The 15,335-nt window shown below is 42.3% G+C and overlaps 1 protein-coding gene and 1 pseudogene across 2 annotated transcripts in view; one reads left to right on the top strand and one right to left on the bottom strand.

Annotated features, from left to right (window-relative positions):
• Positions 1 to 15,335, top strand: part of KANK1 (KN motif and ankyrin repeat domains 1) — a 133,370-nt gene that overhangs the window by 29,821 nt on the left and 88,214 nt on the right. The window lies entirely within an intron of this gene.
• On the bottom strand, positions 13,573 to 14,628 carry LOC100961375 (annotated as a pseudogene).

Here is a 15,335-nt window from a genome sequence, read left to right as displayed (position 1 = left end):
ACTGTACATAATTAACACATTACCAAATGCATCTTTAGATAGCCCTTTCCTGGCGGTATTTTCAGTAGCCATTAACCTTGCCCGGTATGGTAGAGGGGGTTGTAAATTGGCATGGAAATTTAAAGCAGGTTCTTCTTGGTGCGTAGCAAGTAGTTTTTTCATCTTCACTTGTCCCCGAGGCAGCTTATACGAAGTACTTGTTCTACACCAAGTGCAGTGGCTCACATCTGTAATCTTAGTGCTTGGGAGGCCAAGGTGGGTGGATTGTCCTGAGCTCACAGGTCCGAGACCAGCCTGAACAAGGGGGAGACCCTGTCTCTAAAAATAGCTGGGCACTGTGGCAGGCACCTGTAGTCCCAGCTACTCAGGAGGCTGAGGCAAAAGAATCACTTGAGCCCAAGAGTTTAAGGTTGCTGTGAGCTGTGATGTTACAGCACTCTACTGAGGGTGACAAAGTAAGACTGTCTCAAAAAAAAAAAAAATTGTTGTTCTGTTAACTCGGTGGTTCTCAACCTTCCTAATGCCTCAACTCTTTAATACAGTTCCTCATGTTGTGGTGACCCCCAGCCATAAAATTATTTTCATTGCTACTTCATAACTGTAAATTTGCTTCTATTATGAATCATAATGTAAATATCTGATATGCAGGATGTGTTTTTATTGTTACAAAGGAGTCGCGATCCACGGGTTGAGAACCGCTGTGTTAACTGAATACCACTCTGTAATTGCAAAAGAGAAGTTACAGCTGTTTGTTGACATTCTGAGTGCTTCTAAGTAAATACAATTTTTTGATTTAAAAAAATGCTTCCAGACTGTCTAATAACCAGAAATCTGAGGTATATAATCCATTATCGCCTCTGTTTTCAGACTTCTTACCTGAAGTCCACCTGACCCTCTGGGGAGTCTGATATATTAAGCTAAAAGTTTTACTTTGAGGCCTCATCTGGTAAAGATACATAGGCAACAGACAGTGATCAAGTAACATGTTCTTAGGCTGAATGGTTAATAATTGCATCCACAGATAAATCAATAATTTTGAGCTATTTATATTAGCTCTGCTGAAGTTACATCATTAAGCTTGAGGTTTATGAAGCACCACTGACTGTAGTAAAACAGTAGTGAGCAAAGACTTCATGTGCGCTGAATCAGGTTTGACTTCCAAGTAATACTGACTTGGCAAGTGTGGAAATTCTCCTTTTTTTTTTTTTTTTTTGAGACAGAGTCTCACTACATTGCCCTGGGTCGAGTGCCGTGGAGTCACAACTCACAACAACCTCAAACTCTTGGGCTTAAGCAATTCTCATGCCTCAGCCTCCCTAGTAGCTGGAATTACAGGTGCCTGCCACAGCGCCCAGCTATTTTTGTTGTTGTTGTTGTTGTTGTTGTTGCTGCAGTTGTCGTTGTTTAGCTGGCCCAGGCTGGATTCGAACCCATTAGCCTGTGTGTATGTGGCTGGTGCCCTACCCACAGGTAGCTATGGGCACTGCCAGGTGTGGAAATTCTCAAGTCCTCATTACCATTAAAGAGTCTGTGTCCACACAGAGGTTTTGGCCCCTTACAGGGGAAGAAAAATGCACACAACTTAAAAGGCTTTAGACTTTAGTCATTTATTACTGGTGTAACTATATTCTTAAGCCAGATTTAAAAATAAAAATCTGAAACTCCATCATAATCCATTCCTTCCTTTCACCTCCAGCCAGTGGTGATTTCCCCTTTTCTTTCCTCTCAGCAAGAGCACGTGTTGCCCCGCCATCTCCTGGGCAGAACCTAGCAAGAAGGCCCAGCCCTGTGTGCTCCCTGGCTCGTTCATGAACCCCCAACTTCTCCATGTGGCATCTTGCTGTTGGCCTTCTCATGTGAACTATGCCTTTGCCAGTTACCGTTGCCGTCCAGACACAGGAGTTGAAGAAAGCCAAATGCTCCACCAGAAGGCTTGTGTTTGCCTTGGGGATCTCTGGTGTTGCTAGAGCCTCTTAGGAAGGAAAGAAGATTGCATAAAGTTTGTTTTTCGTTAAAATTTTTCCAGCTCTTCTTTTATGCTTATAGGTTGAGGGTCCTTTTTACAATGCATCTGATTTTATTTGTTTGATAGGTCCTGGCTGGCCTTGAACCTGCCACCCGGTGCACTGGGCTGGCGCTATAACCATTGAGCTAGGGGTGCCCAGCCGCAGTCTGCTTTTAGAGCTTTTGTTACTCTGTTGTGTCATGAGAATGTAGAGGGGCTAGGAAGCAGTCTAATCTGGGTCAGTAAAGGAATATCTCACACCTACTTAACTTTATCTGGAATTTATGACGTGTGTTTTTCACCTTTATCAAGGATTTCCCTTGGAACAGAGTAATCTGTGTCTCCCGGGTTCCGGCTCTCCTCAGGCTCTGTGTGATGGGGCCCTGCTCTAGATGTGGCAAAAGATGGCTGCAAGGATAAATAAGGCATAATCCCTGCCCTAGGAAGAATCTTAAAATTCAGTGTGAGCAAATGATAAATGACCACTTAAATGGATCTAGTATGAACCTGGAGAACTGCATAGAAACATCCTGACAAGGACACCCAGAAAACACGATGGGGAAACAGTAGTATCCTCATTAAATGGTGTTGGGAAAACCGGATATCCACTTGCCAAAGAATAAAATTGGGCACTTCTGTTATAGCCTATATAAAAATCAACTTGAAATGGATTAAAGACTTAAATGTAAGACCTGAAACCATAAAAATTCCTCAAAGTGAACATAGCGAAGAAGCTTCTTTTTTGAGACAGAGCCTTAAGCTGCCCCCCCTGGGTAGAGTGCTGTAGCATCACAGCTCACAGCAACCTCCAACTCCTGGGCTCAAGCGAGTCTCCTGCCTCAGCCTCCCAAGTAGCTGGGACCACAGGCGCCCATCACAGTGCCCGGCTATTTTTTGGTTGCAGCCGTCATTGTTGTTTGGCGGGCCTGGGCTGGATTCAACCTGCCACCTTAGGTGTATGTGGCTGGTGTTTTAGCCACCTGAGCCACAGGCGCCAAGCCGTGAAGAAGCTTCTTGATACTGGCCTTAGCAATGATTTTTTGGATATGACCTCAGAAGCAAAAGAAAACAAATAGGATTACAGCAATCTAAAAAGCTTCTTCATGGTAAAGGAAACAATGAAGCAAATGAAAAAAGCAGCCTATAGAATGGGAGACAATGTTTGCAAACCATATATCTGATGAGAGTTTTATATCCAAAATATGTAAGGAACAACTCAATATCAAAAACCAAACACCCCCTCTCCCCAAATGGGCAAAGGACCAGAATTGACATGCAAACAGCCAGTAGGCAGATGAAAAATGCTCAACATCACTAATCATTAGAGAAATGCAAATCAAAAACACAGATGTCCCACCCTGTTACGATGTTTGTTAACGAAATTAAATTTTGTCAAGGAAATGGAGAAAAGGGAACCCTTTCACACTGGGAATAAAAATTACATGGTCATTATGGAAAAGCATGGAGGTTCCTCAAAAATAGAACTTCTGTGTACCATATGATTCAGCAGTCCCTCTTCTGAGTATAAATATCCAAAGGAAATTAGATCAGTGTGTCTAAAAGATACCTGCACTCCCAAGGAAGCATCAGGTACCATAGCCGAGATATGGACTGAATCTAATTGCACAGGAGTGCATGAATGAATGAAGAAGTGTGGTGCATATATATGGTGGAACACTATTCAGTCATAGGAAAGAAGGAGAACCTGCCTTTTAGGACAACATAACATGAACCTGGAGGACATGCTAAATGAAATAATGGACACAGACAAATACCATACGCCCTCATTTGTACATGGAATCTACAACAGTTGAACTTACTAAAGCTAAGAGTCACAGTGGTTGCCTAGGGCCTGGGACATGGAAGGAGTGGTGAGGTGTTGATCAAAGGGTACAAAATTTCAGTTACAAGGTGAATAAGTTTTTGTGATCTGTTGGACAGCATGGTGACTATAGTTAATAAAGCTGTATTGTTTACTTTAAATTTGCTGAGAATAAATCTTAAGTGTCCTCATCTTCCCCCCATCAAACAAAAAGAGCAACTATGTATGTGATAGATGTGTTAATTTGATTATAGTAGTCAATACACTATATATGTCAAATCATAGCATCTCACACCTTGAATATGTATAACTTTTTATTTTTTATTTTTCGAGACAGAGTCTCTGTCATCCTGCCCTTGGTACTACAGGTGTATAATTTTTATTTGTGAGTTACACCTCAATAAAGCTGGGGGAAAAAACTCAGAAGCATCATAAGATCTGCTTTAAAAAACACCGTTGACATCAAACCATTTGTCTCCTTTAACAATGTAACTAAAAAAGAAAGCTTCCAGGAAGGGCCTGTGGCTCAAAAGGGTAGGGTGCCAGCCTCATATGCCGGAGGTAGTGGGGTCAAAACCATCCCTCACCAAAAACAAACAAACAAACAAACAAAAAAAAAAAAAAGAAAGCTTCTTTTCCAAACCACCAATGAGCGCCTGTCTCTGAGGTCAAGGGGTATAATGCAAGTCTTCAGTTTAAAGCTTAAATCGTGGCTTGGACTTCCTTTCTGTCCCTGAGCAGACTGTTTATTTAACTTTCTTGTTCCTTAATTTCTGAATTATGACATTGCAGTGGGACCTAACACAATTGTGTTTATGAGATGCTCCAAGGTCTGAAAGGCCTCTGGGCATTCAGTAGGTAGGACTGTGACTACTCAGGGCAAACCCTGCCCGCCCTCAGAGGTCAGCTTTCTTGGCAGGGAATTCCTGCAGCTTAGCTCTAGCCACCAGATTTCCTCATGAAGGAAAAAGACCGCTACTGTCACAAGAAAGATTTCTTTACATGTTTTTTTTTTTTTCTTTTGAACTATATTTTCCTAAGTCCTTATCAAGTAGAGCCCCCAGATAAGAACCCTTATCTATTTAGCTGTGAGCCAAAGAATGAAAATAGGAAATATTTTACACTTTAAGAATTTGAGTCTGACAAAAATACTGGCTAACGTCCTAACTGAGGTGAAATAAACCTTGTACCCAGTTTCCCAGAAAAATTGTTTATTACTGGACAACTCTTGGACCTCCATGGTTTTGCTTTCTTTTTTAATCTACAGGAAACTTGTGGGTTGGGGCTTCTGATAGTTATCCATTATGAAAAGTTCAAGGAATGTCTGGAAAAGGCCAGAACTAGAGACCACTTTTTAAAAATTTGTGTTTTGGACAAGTTTCTACCTTTCTCTGGTTTGTTAACTGATACAGCTCCCGCAGAAATATTTTGCAATAGTTACTCAAAACAAGGATTCAGAATGAAATGAATGGGAAGAAGTTACAGGGCCCCTTGGCCAAACGTGGACCTTTGCTTTAAAATGATCAGTCTCTGCGTTGCTGGCTTGAGGGTGAGACTGTATTTTAAGACTGTGACAGTTTGGCCCTCTTTCTGGGCTGCCGATATCTCTGATCGCTCAGTTCATTCCCCAGTTTTATCTGTTCTCTGCTGCCTCCGATGGTCATTTTCATCCTGAGCCTCCTGCTCCCACCTCAAGCAACTTGAGCACCTCCTCTGTGTTCACTCAACTTTCTGGACCTCCCTTCAATTTTAATTAAAACACGTATGTACACCTGTGTTTCTTAGTCTCTTCACATTACAACTTATTCATTTTGGTGTGCTATTTTTGTCTTCATTCATTTGTATTTATTCAGTTTGTTCTTAGGAGAGTTTTTTGTTCCTAGGCAAAAAAAGAAAAAAAAAGAAAAGGGGGGTGGATGGGTAGACAACAGAGAATGAAAAGCCCAGAACTCTGTTCCTTAAATACTGCCATCCTTAAATGGCTAGAATCATGAAATGTCACATACAAATCGTGCCTTCGGTCATCCTGCCCAACTTTTTGTTGTATGGGCAACAAGTTCACCCAGAGACATGTGATGGGTGATGACAGGGCCTGAATGAGCCCAGGTCTCCATTCCTTCCTGTTCTCCTTGAACCGTAAGCTCCCCTTTGTGTCTGCAGGGTTACTTAGGGTGGAAAGAGAAGTGTCCTCTTCAATCCCTGATTCTCACTCCCAGCCAGGAGCCTCATCTTTCCTCCAACTTGAAGCAGTGTGCTTTGGTGCGGACCTCCTCACCCTGCTCTCTCTGTTAATAAGCGGAGCAGCAGATACCAAGGTGTTCCAGGAAGCCTAGACTTCAGTTGCTTCTCCCAGGTGCTCTTTGACGATCCTCAGGGTCTGTTTGTGGCCTGTTTTCTGTCCTGTTTGATGCACTGTCAAGTTGCCCGGAGCCTAACTTCAGTCTGCTGCTATGAAGGCATGTGGTTCAGCTTGTGTTCTGGTTTTGCTGTAGGTGTGAGTTTTAGGGAGACCAAGGGTAGATGTGTGGCTGTCTTTGTTTAAGCATAAGTACTTTCTGTCCTGACTTGGTGGCTTTTGGTTTTGTTTTTTTTCTCCCTTTTCCATTTTTAGCAACTGTGGTAACCAGCCCGCAGGAATTTGGGACTGAGGAGAGCTGGGGCCAGAGGTTGGCAGTTTTTAGTTACTCACTTAATAAGGATGCACTCAGGGCCTGATTTATGTACAAACTTTTGCTGGGTGAAAATTAGAAGAAAAAATTAATCTGACTGGAGGAGTATTCAGAATATTTAAACCAAGAACAGTAAGTTCCATTTTATTGGCATGGTACTTTTATAGTATATAAAATGCTTTTAAGTACAGTTGCTTTTTTTCATTTCCTCAGTAATCCTAGAAAAAGTATTTTCCACATTTTATTAATGAACTGAAGCTGGGGGAGGGTCTCTCCTGGCTCCAGAAGTCAGAAAACAGAGGGATGGAGCTGTGGCCCGGGACTCACCTGCCTGTCCCCTGTGTACCAGTGCATGGCCCGTCTCCATTGCTTTCATTTCCTTCACTGAGTCACCTTTTGGATTTTGGTTTCTGTCCTGCCCTCTTCTTTGATATTCTTTTTGTTGTTGTGGTTGTTGCAGTTTGGCCAGAGCCGGGTTTGAACCCACCACCCTCGGTATATGGGGCCGACGCCCTACACACTGAGCCACAGGTGCTGCCCTTCTTTGATATTCTTAACTCTGGACCTGAGCAACAGCTAGGTCGGGCCTCACAGTGCACGAGGTCCCTATATTTCTATTCCTGGGCATATATATTTTTATGCATTAATGTATCTGAAAGCAGGATGCAGCTTGCTGCCCTGGCAATCCATTTCTTCCAGAGAGTTTGCACTGCTGGTCAGCTGGCGCACTACCAAACTAAGACCAAAGTCCAGATTTGCGGCCTGAGGGCTACTGGACCACGCTGGTGGTGGGATTCGGAATGCAAATCCCCGTGAGTTCTGGCCTGCGGTTCAGATCTTCAGGGGAGACTCCTCCCTCCCTCTGCCCAGTGCCCAGGTTACATGTGCTTCTCCTTGCCATCCCATTCTGCCTGCAGGTTTATTCCTTTGTGGCCTTTTGCTTCCCTAGTTCCAGATGGGGTTTTCCTGTTCAGCTTCCCATCTGGGATGCTTCTGCTTTCTCAGTAGTATATAAGATAATGTCCATCTCATGATCGGTGAGACCTTAGATTTGATGAAAGCTGGGGTTATGTCGTGACAGTTGCTCCAGACTGCTGCTGGGGCACCTTGGGCGCTAGGAACCAGCAGGCGTTCCTTGCTCTCCTCCCCCAGGCTGAGGCTCTGTCTGATCGTCGACGGGAGCCAGAGCAGATCAGCATTCATTCTCCCTCCCCCAGCCGCAGGGCCAGCTGCCTGACTGCGTTTCTTGCTGTCGCACAGACGCGACAGAAATACACTGTTAATAAATATTTTTACATGTAACGGAGAAACAAGCTATAAAAATAGTCATTTGCCATCTGCTTACATGAGTTGCTTAGGAAAAGGGATGCCATTTTCTGATTTGGTAACTTAACTATTCTCGTGCCTTCTGTAAGGCACATCGTATACAAACAAATTATAAATATTCAAGCACATGTCCTGAGAGAAATGCGCTGGTCTCTCAAGCAAGTGCAAATACCAAATGATACCTGATTTTCCCTTCTCCCAGTGAAGATCCCAAACAGCTCAATTACAGTGCTTCATAGTTGCCGTCTATCCGTCTATATGGCAAACATGTTGGAAATCTAGTGTACATATATATACAGAGAATCAGAATAACAGTGGGGAGGAGGAGAGTTACACCATGGATTCCCTGATCAGTGACTCAGGGAGAAGATAGTGTCTTAAACATCGGGTATAGTAACTTATCTACTGAGTGCGTTCTATGTGTCAGGCACTGCACTAGGCCCTTTGCATATATTAGCTCATGTATAAGTGGAACTTGAGCATTCACTTTTAAGAACAAAGGGAATGATGGTAAGAATAAAAATAAAAGCATAAACTCATCTTGGGTGGAAGGTGAGAGGTCGCAGAAAGCTTAGTCAAGTTTGGTTGTTGTTTAACAAAAACACAAATTGAGGGTGTGATTGGTAGAGACAAATGTATCAACAGTTCTAGGAATGATATGAATCTTTTGTTGTTGTCATTTCTATTCAGTGTTCATGTTTTGCTCTATGCCATAAATATTAATCATTGCCCTTGAGACAAAGGCTATGTGTTTATGATTGAGCTGGAAACAGATTAAATATGCAATGTTGTCTATGCCCAGAATTATCTATGCAAGTTTAAGAAAATAAATGCTGTATGGCCCTGTTAGCATCCCGGGATTTGGTGCGCTTCCCCCCTAGCTGGCCTTAACCAGGAAAATTTAATGGTCTCCATGGTATTTCACCCCCAAATTTGAGACTTCTTTCCTCTCCTTGAGGACCATCGACTACACCCTTGGGCCCAGCCATCCTAAACAGGTAGGTTCCCTGTCTGTACTTCAGCCCAGACCTCCCTCCTAATTCCTACTCTACACCTCCGTACTGGAATGACCCCTTAGGGCAGAGGTTCTCAACCTTCCTAATGCTTTTAATACAGTTCCTGTGGGTTGTGACCCACAGGTTGAGAACCACTGCCTTAGGGGCCCCCCTCCCTTTCTCCCTCCCTCCCTCCCTCCCTTCCTTTCTTCTTTGTTTACCTCATTTCACTGGCATCTGAGCTCAGGTATCTTTCCCTGACTCCCATTGCTTCCAAAATAAAAACCAACTCTCTAACTTGGCATGCAAAACCAGTAGTCATCCCTCTCTTGCATACTTCCCCCAAGTCCCCTCCACACACCCAGCCTTTGGCCTCTTCTTCCCTCTGGATTTGCTCTGCATCCTCTTTGGAGACTGTCCTTCCTCACCTTCAGGGCCAATTTACTCATCTTCAAGACTCATTTCAAAGGGTGGTGTCCTCTGATAACCGTTCCCCACATCCTAGCTTGGGTTATCTACTTCTCTGTGGTTCCACAGCTCTCAGCTCACGCCAGTAGGGTAAATATTTAACACACAGGTAAATTATAGTATGTCATAATAACTTGCCTTCCTTTGCTCTGTGTTCCATGTGTACAAAGAGTACATTAATTCTTGTCTCTTAGAATTATGTCTGGCCCTTAATAGTCACATAGTAAAGGTTTGAATGAGAAGGGTGACATTTGACCCTCAATTGAATGAGGAATGGCCAAATCTTAGTAGCAACGAACTCCTGTTCCTATTCAGAATTCATATTTTCTTTTAATGTCAGGAAGATTTTCTTGGCCAAAAATATTATTGACATTCCATGCTCTTAGATTTTGATCTTTGTTAATGATACGTCCACAACATGTAATTATTTGTCTGGATAATTGGACTTTCCCTTGGGGCTCTAAGAGAAGAAGTTAAAGGAATCAATGGTTTAGGAATCGCATTGTTAATCTTAAAAGGAAAGTTGAATGGAAAATATTTTAAAAACTGGTTAGAGAATATAATTGTTGGGAGCACAGGGAAAATAATTACTTATTACACATATGGTAACTGGTGCAGATGGGAGTTTTAAGCAAATAAAGCAGCTTGTAATTTTTTTTTACAACTTCTTTTATGTGCAGGTTTAGCAACCTTCAGGGCACTGGGCAAGGCCTTCCTTTTGGGTGTGTCTTTTAAATTAATTGTGTAGCTGCATATTGATTGCTTCTATAAGCTGGGGAAGGAGAGGGAATATTTCCATTCAAATAAGCTACTTTGAGAATTTAACTTATAATTGATTACCACAGGGAAGCCTCATCAGCAGAGATAATGAGAATGGGTGTTTAGCAAAGGAAAAAGGCAGAGTTAACATGGCCCTTTCCCTCCGCATCTTATGAGATTTTATACGTTTTTCTGCCCAATCATGACTTTCCACAACCACTTTTCGCGCCCCCTAGAGGATTATGGAATAGAACCCTTATGGACTATCAACAAGTAACCCAACCCTTTTTTTCTTATTGTTCTGTTACAACCAACAGTGCCACTCTTTCGCATGACATTACTACTTAATAACGTCTCTTTACCCATAACACAAAATCTAGACTTCTGAACCTGGCCCAGGAGCCCTCAAGAATCCATTCTAATTCATCTTTCCAGCCTTACTGTTTGAGTATATTTTAGATGCAAGTAAAACCCCCAGAATACCTCAAAGCTAACTGCCTTTCACAATAGGGAAAGTTTATCTTTTTCATAATGTACATTCAGAGGTGAATTTGGGGGGTTAATTGATTCACTGGTTCAGTGATATCATCACAGGCCCAAGTTTTTACTGTCACTTTACTCTGCCACCCACTGTGTGCTGGTATGTCCTTAGACAGGTTTTGCATGGTGGCAGAAGAAGTCCCAAGCGTCACATCCAGGCAGGGGATCGTGTAGCTCTTTTAGGAGGGAGGACGCTTTTCCCAGAAGCACCCTAGAGAATGGGTCTTTACATCTCATTGGCGAGAGTTGAGTCACATGTTCTCTCTTAAACCAATAACTGGCAAGGGAAAAATGAGGTTACGATGGTAACTAGCTGAGTGTAACTGAGGTAGGCAGTCACCTGTCAGGGCTACAGGGCTTTCTTCCTTCCCTCTGTTCACTACACCTGACCTCTTACCTCTAGCCATTTTTTACACTGACCCTACAAAACCTTATGCCTGTCTGCCAACCAGGAAACCTGCTGTCTGCCTCTGCAGAGTCTAGGCATCCCCCAAGTCCCCTTTGCTCCGTGGAACTTTTCTTGCTCACTCTGTGTTCTGCTCATTTGACGGCTGTGAGAGCACATCTCTCCAGGTAGATTCTGAGGTCTTCCGGGTCATTTCTGTACCTCTCTGTACTCCCTGGAGCATTTTTCAGAGAATCACAAACCCTGATTTTATTTGTACAAACCTTTATCCCAAAATATTCCTAAGGCTAACATAACCCACAGGAGAAAGTATTCTTATGTCCTATTCATAACCCCCTTTGAGACTAGAGCTAATCCTTAAAATAGAGCCATAGTGACCCCTTTCCATTATTAGAATACTAAGAACTCCATATTAGTGGAAAAATAAAAAGTATGTCAACCCTAATTTATTGATATTCTCTCTCCATCTACTCAGATTGCTTATTACTTATAAGGAATCACAAACTCAATTTCTGCATAGTACATTTAGATTTTCTTAGTTTCACTGTTTTCTTGATTTCTCAGACAAATAGTTATTATACCTCAGAATTATTAGGGGGGTTTTTAAAAGATATCATTCTTCATGCATCAATTAAAGATACAGCTTCAGTTGGTCTGGGATAACAGTGTGTTTCCCCAGTGTGTTTTCATGAAAGTTGCCAGGGATTCTAATGGGTAACCAGATTAAGAGCTGTGCTCTCGGATCCTCATATGTAAAATCATCCTGCTGAGATTATCAGGATAATTTCAGACTGTTCAGGGTTCTTGTCTGGATTGTTGGCGTATTTTACTGTATACCCACCCCTCACCACAGTACCCTCCTTGGGTCAGTGCCATGGGGTCATGATATAGTTAAAGAGTTAAATGAAAAACCAGAAGTTTAGCTCAACTCCATCTCCTGGGGTGTGGATATCAAGAGAGTTATTTGTTCTAGGTATAGCAGGTTGGATTAGAGCAGGGCAGCAGTATAGTTTTTATGTTCACAGATTGGCTGAAATAGTACAAATTAAACTTCTAATCTAGGTGCCTCTTTCCCTATTGCCATAATTAATAAGAAATGTGAATTAAAGTTCATGATGGACCAAAAATGATTACAAAAAAGATAACTCTCAAAATAGTAAATATCTACAATTAGCAAAGCATAAACTTACAAAATTTACCCTTTTCTGTAATGTGCAGAATATTGTATGTTTAAAAGGTACATTCAGCAGACTTCAGAGTGGTCATTTTGAGGGTACTTGTTTATGGGAGAAACACTCAAGTACAAAACCCAGAGCAGGAAGCTAAATGCAGATGAGAATATACAAAACACCCCAAACCCTAATTTCTCACATCTCATTATCCTTCTTAATAGACACTACAGTTAGCTTACAGCCCTTTATGTACCTTCAAAAGTAACTCTTGTTACCTGTGTGCAAACTTTAAAAAAGATTTATCATGAGACAAGAAAAAATTGATTAACTTAATGGTGGCATCAAAACTGCTAAAACTTGCAGCGTTTGTGCTTTCATATATTTCGGGGAGGGGGCTTTAAAATGTCCCCCAAAAAATGTTCTAGACAGAGTTTTTAAAATTCCCATGAAAATCTATTCTATGGTCATTTCAGGCACAGAAGGAAAAAAATCCCAAACTGAGGTTGGGGAAAGGCCCACATTATGCAAAGTAACTGGAATTTCACGAGTATATAAATTACATTCACATGGGTCCTTTAACACTTCCAACTGATGGGAAGATAACTGTATAATACTACTCTGAAACCGTGTCATTTAAAGGTGCAATAATTCCTATTCTCATTCTAGAATTAAAAGCCCTTATTCCACATCATGTGCATTTCAATGACATCGACATCTACTTGGCTGTATGACAGTGTCACCTTAAAACTTCGCCAAAGATTCATGGCAGTCCTGAACTGCAAAAGTTCATAACTAAGGATACTCATCCTAGTTTCTTGCAGGAGTGAAGGGTCTACTTGGGTTGTCCTAAGGTCCCCTCAGCCTAGAACAGTGTTTTCCCAGAAACTCTGGCAAATTATTTTGCCAAAAACATCTATAATGTAATGTCTCTGGGACTTGCCGAGTTATGTAAACAGGTTCCACTGACATACTGACATACATTCTATACTTTAATGTCCATGTCAATGCTGATTAAATTTCAACATCAAAAGAATGAGAAAAAAATTGCCTCACTCATATGAATGACATCTAAGAAGTGTAGCAAGAATAGTTTCAAATGTATAAGCTACGATAGTGGGGAAATTTCCCAAACAGTTTTAAAAAGGACACTTCATTTTGGTTCTTGGATATATCCACAGAACGAGAAATAAACAGACATTCACACATTCCTATGTGTGTTCAGTTGTTGGCCAGTACGTTTTAGTCAATGAACTGCGTCTCACACTTAAAAAGTGAACCTGTAAAAATTCATACACATCCATGATGAGATTATAGTCAAGCAAATACCGTGTTGCAGGTCCCAGTTTCTACGTGAATCTAAAAGATTGATCAGAAAGGCAGAATTTTCCCCAACACATTGCATGATTCACTTTACATATGCTCTGGATGATTCTGGAGACAAGGCAACATCTCCTGAACGGGTTTGCCCTCATAGCAGATCTGATATATTACAGTGAACAATGGAAACTTGTCCACCAGTCCCTTCTGCTTGAGGATGCGGTACACTTCGACAGAAGTCGGAGGTCCTTGGAGCTTCTGCCCATTCAGCATCTCCTCCTCCAGTTCTTCAAGGGTCTTGTTGGTTCTGACAAACGCCTCCGCCACCCTGCGGTTCCGCCCTCCGAAGCAGGTGGTGATCAGGTCAGCTACCCCACAGCTCTCTAGGAAGGTAGCTGTGGACACCTGGTTCTTGCAGAAGATCCTGGCGAAAGAAATCATTTCCATGAGTCCCAGGCGGATGATAGCAGCTTTGGTGTTGTCTCCATAGCGGAGGCCGTCACAGAACCCGGCTCCCATAGCCACGATGTTCTTAAGAGCACCACAGAGTTCAACAGTGTCTGAATCTTCCACCACAGTAATTCGAAAACTTGGAGTCTGCAGAAGCTCTTTGAAGAGAAGGCCGTTCTCTCTGACTTTGCTGCCGATTGTGGTCTCACAGAACTTGCCTGCGGCCACCTCGCAGGCGTGGTTGGCTCCCATCAGCACGCTGATGTCAATGCCTGTCTTCTCCCGGATGATGTCAGAAATGAGCTTCAGCCCCTCAGGACCTTCGTCTATACCCTTGATGAGGGTGATCCCCAGTGCTTCCTTGGGCACTCTCCCGGAGATCTCGTCACAGACTTTGTGGATGTACTGGTGCGGAGTGACAAACACCAGCACGCCTGCATCCTGCACGGCCTCGCTGAGACTTGAGATGGCAACTACATTTTCTGGCAACTTATGTCCAGGAAGATATTTTACATTTTCATGGTCGTTATTTATGATGTCCGTCAGTTTTCTCCCATTAACCACTTCTTCAAAGACCCACATCTTGACTGTAGGGGCAAACTTCTGAAGTGTCTTGACATTATTGCCAATTATTTTTGCAATAACTGTACCCCAGTTCCCCGAGCCCACGATGCACACTTTCAGGGGTGCGATTGCCATGGCCAGGCTGAATGCAGCAGCCTGGGCTGTGCCTCTCTGGCTGGCTGCTGCTTTTATTTCCTTTATAAACTACCAAATATTTTCATTATCTGTGTGCAATAATGATGGGAAAGCTTTTATTCCAGCACTTGTTGAATGTCATTTCCCCCCAGCTATTCGTCATCTATGACCATACTTTGTTTAGAAGCTGGAGGGTAGGGTGGTACTTATATAGTTTGATTGTGACTAGTGATGACTGGGCTCTGATGTCATAATGTTTCTTGCAGCAGACGTTCTGAAGTCTTAGCACGTATCAGTCACTAGGGGTACTTACTCAAACACAGATTGCTGGGCTCTTGCCCCAGGGATTTCTGATTTACCATGTCGGGGGCACGGCTTGAGAATTTGTGTTTCAATTAAGTTCCCTGATGATGATAATGCTTTATCTGGGGACTATATTTTGTGAACCAGTGTCCTGTGGGACCAAGAGACAACCTGAGAATGAGTATTTTTTTTTTCAGGTAAAATATTTAAAGTTAAAATATTTAGAATTTTTCTTAATAAGTGCTTTTTAGGTGCCTTTCTGACTACTAGTGGGTAGTCAAGAGTATTTCATGTGAGACCCTCAATATATAATAGATTTTAAAAGGAATTCTTAAATTTTCTTAAATTAGGGCATGTGGGACATTGCCTCTCAAGCGTAAGGATAGTTGATATTTTTCTATTTA

This window comes from Otolemur garnettii, unplaced genomic scaffold, assembly GCF_000181295.1.
Source record: "Otolemur garnettii isolate 467f Iridium unplaced genomic scaffold, OtoGar3 scaffold00006, whole genome shotgun sequence".
In the NCBI taxonomy this organism is placed as follows: Eukaryota; Metazoa; Chordata; class Mammalia; order Primates; family Galagidae; genus Otolemur; species Otolemur garnettii.
The sequence above is the reverse complement of the archived record's forward strand: the minus strand, read 5'-3'. Positions and strand labels throughout refer to the sequence as shown.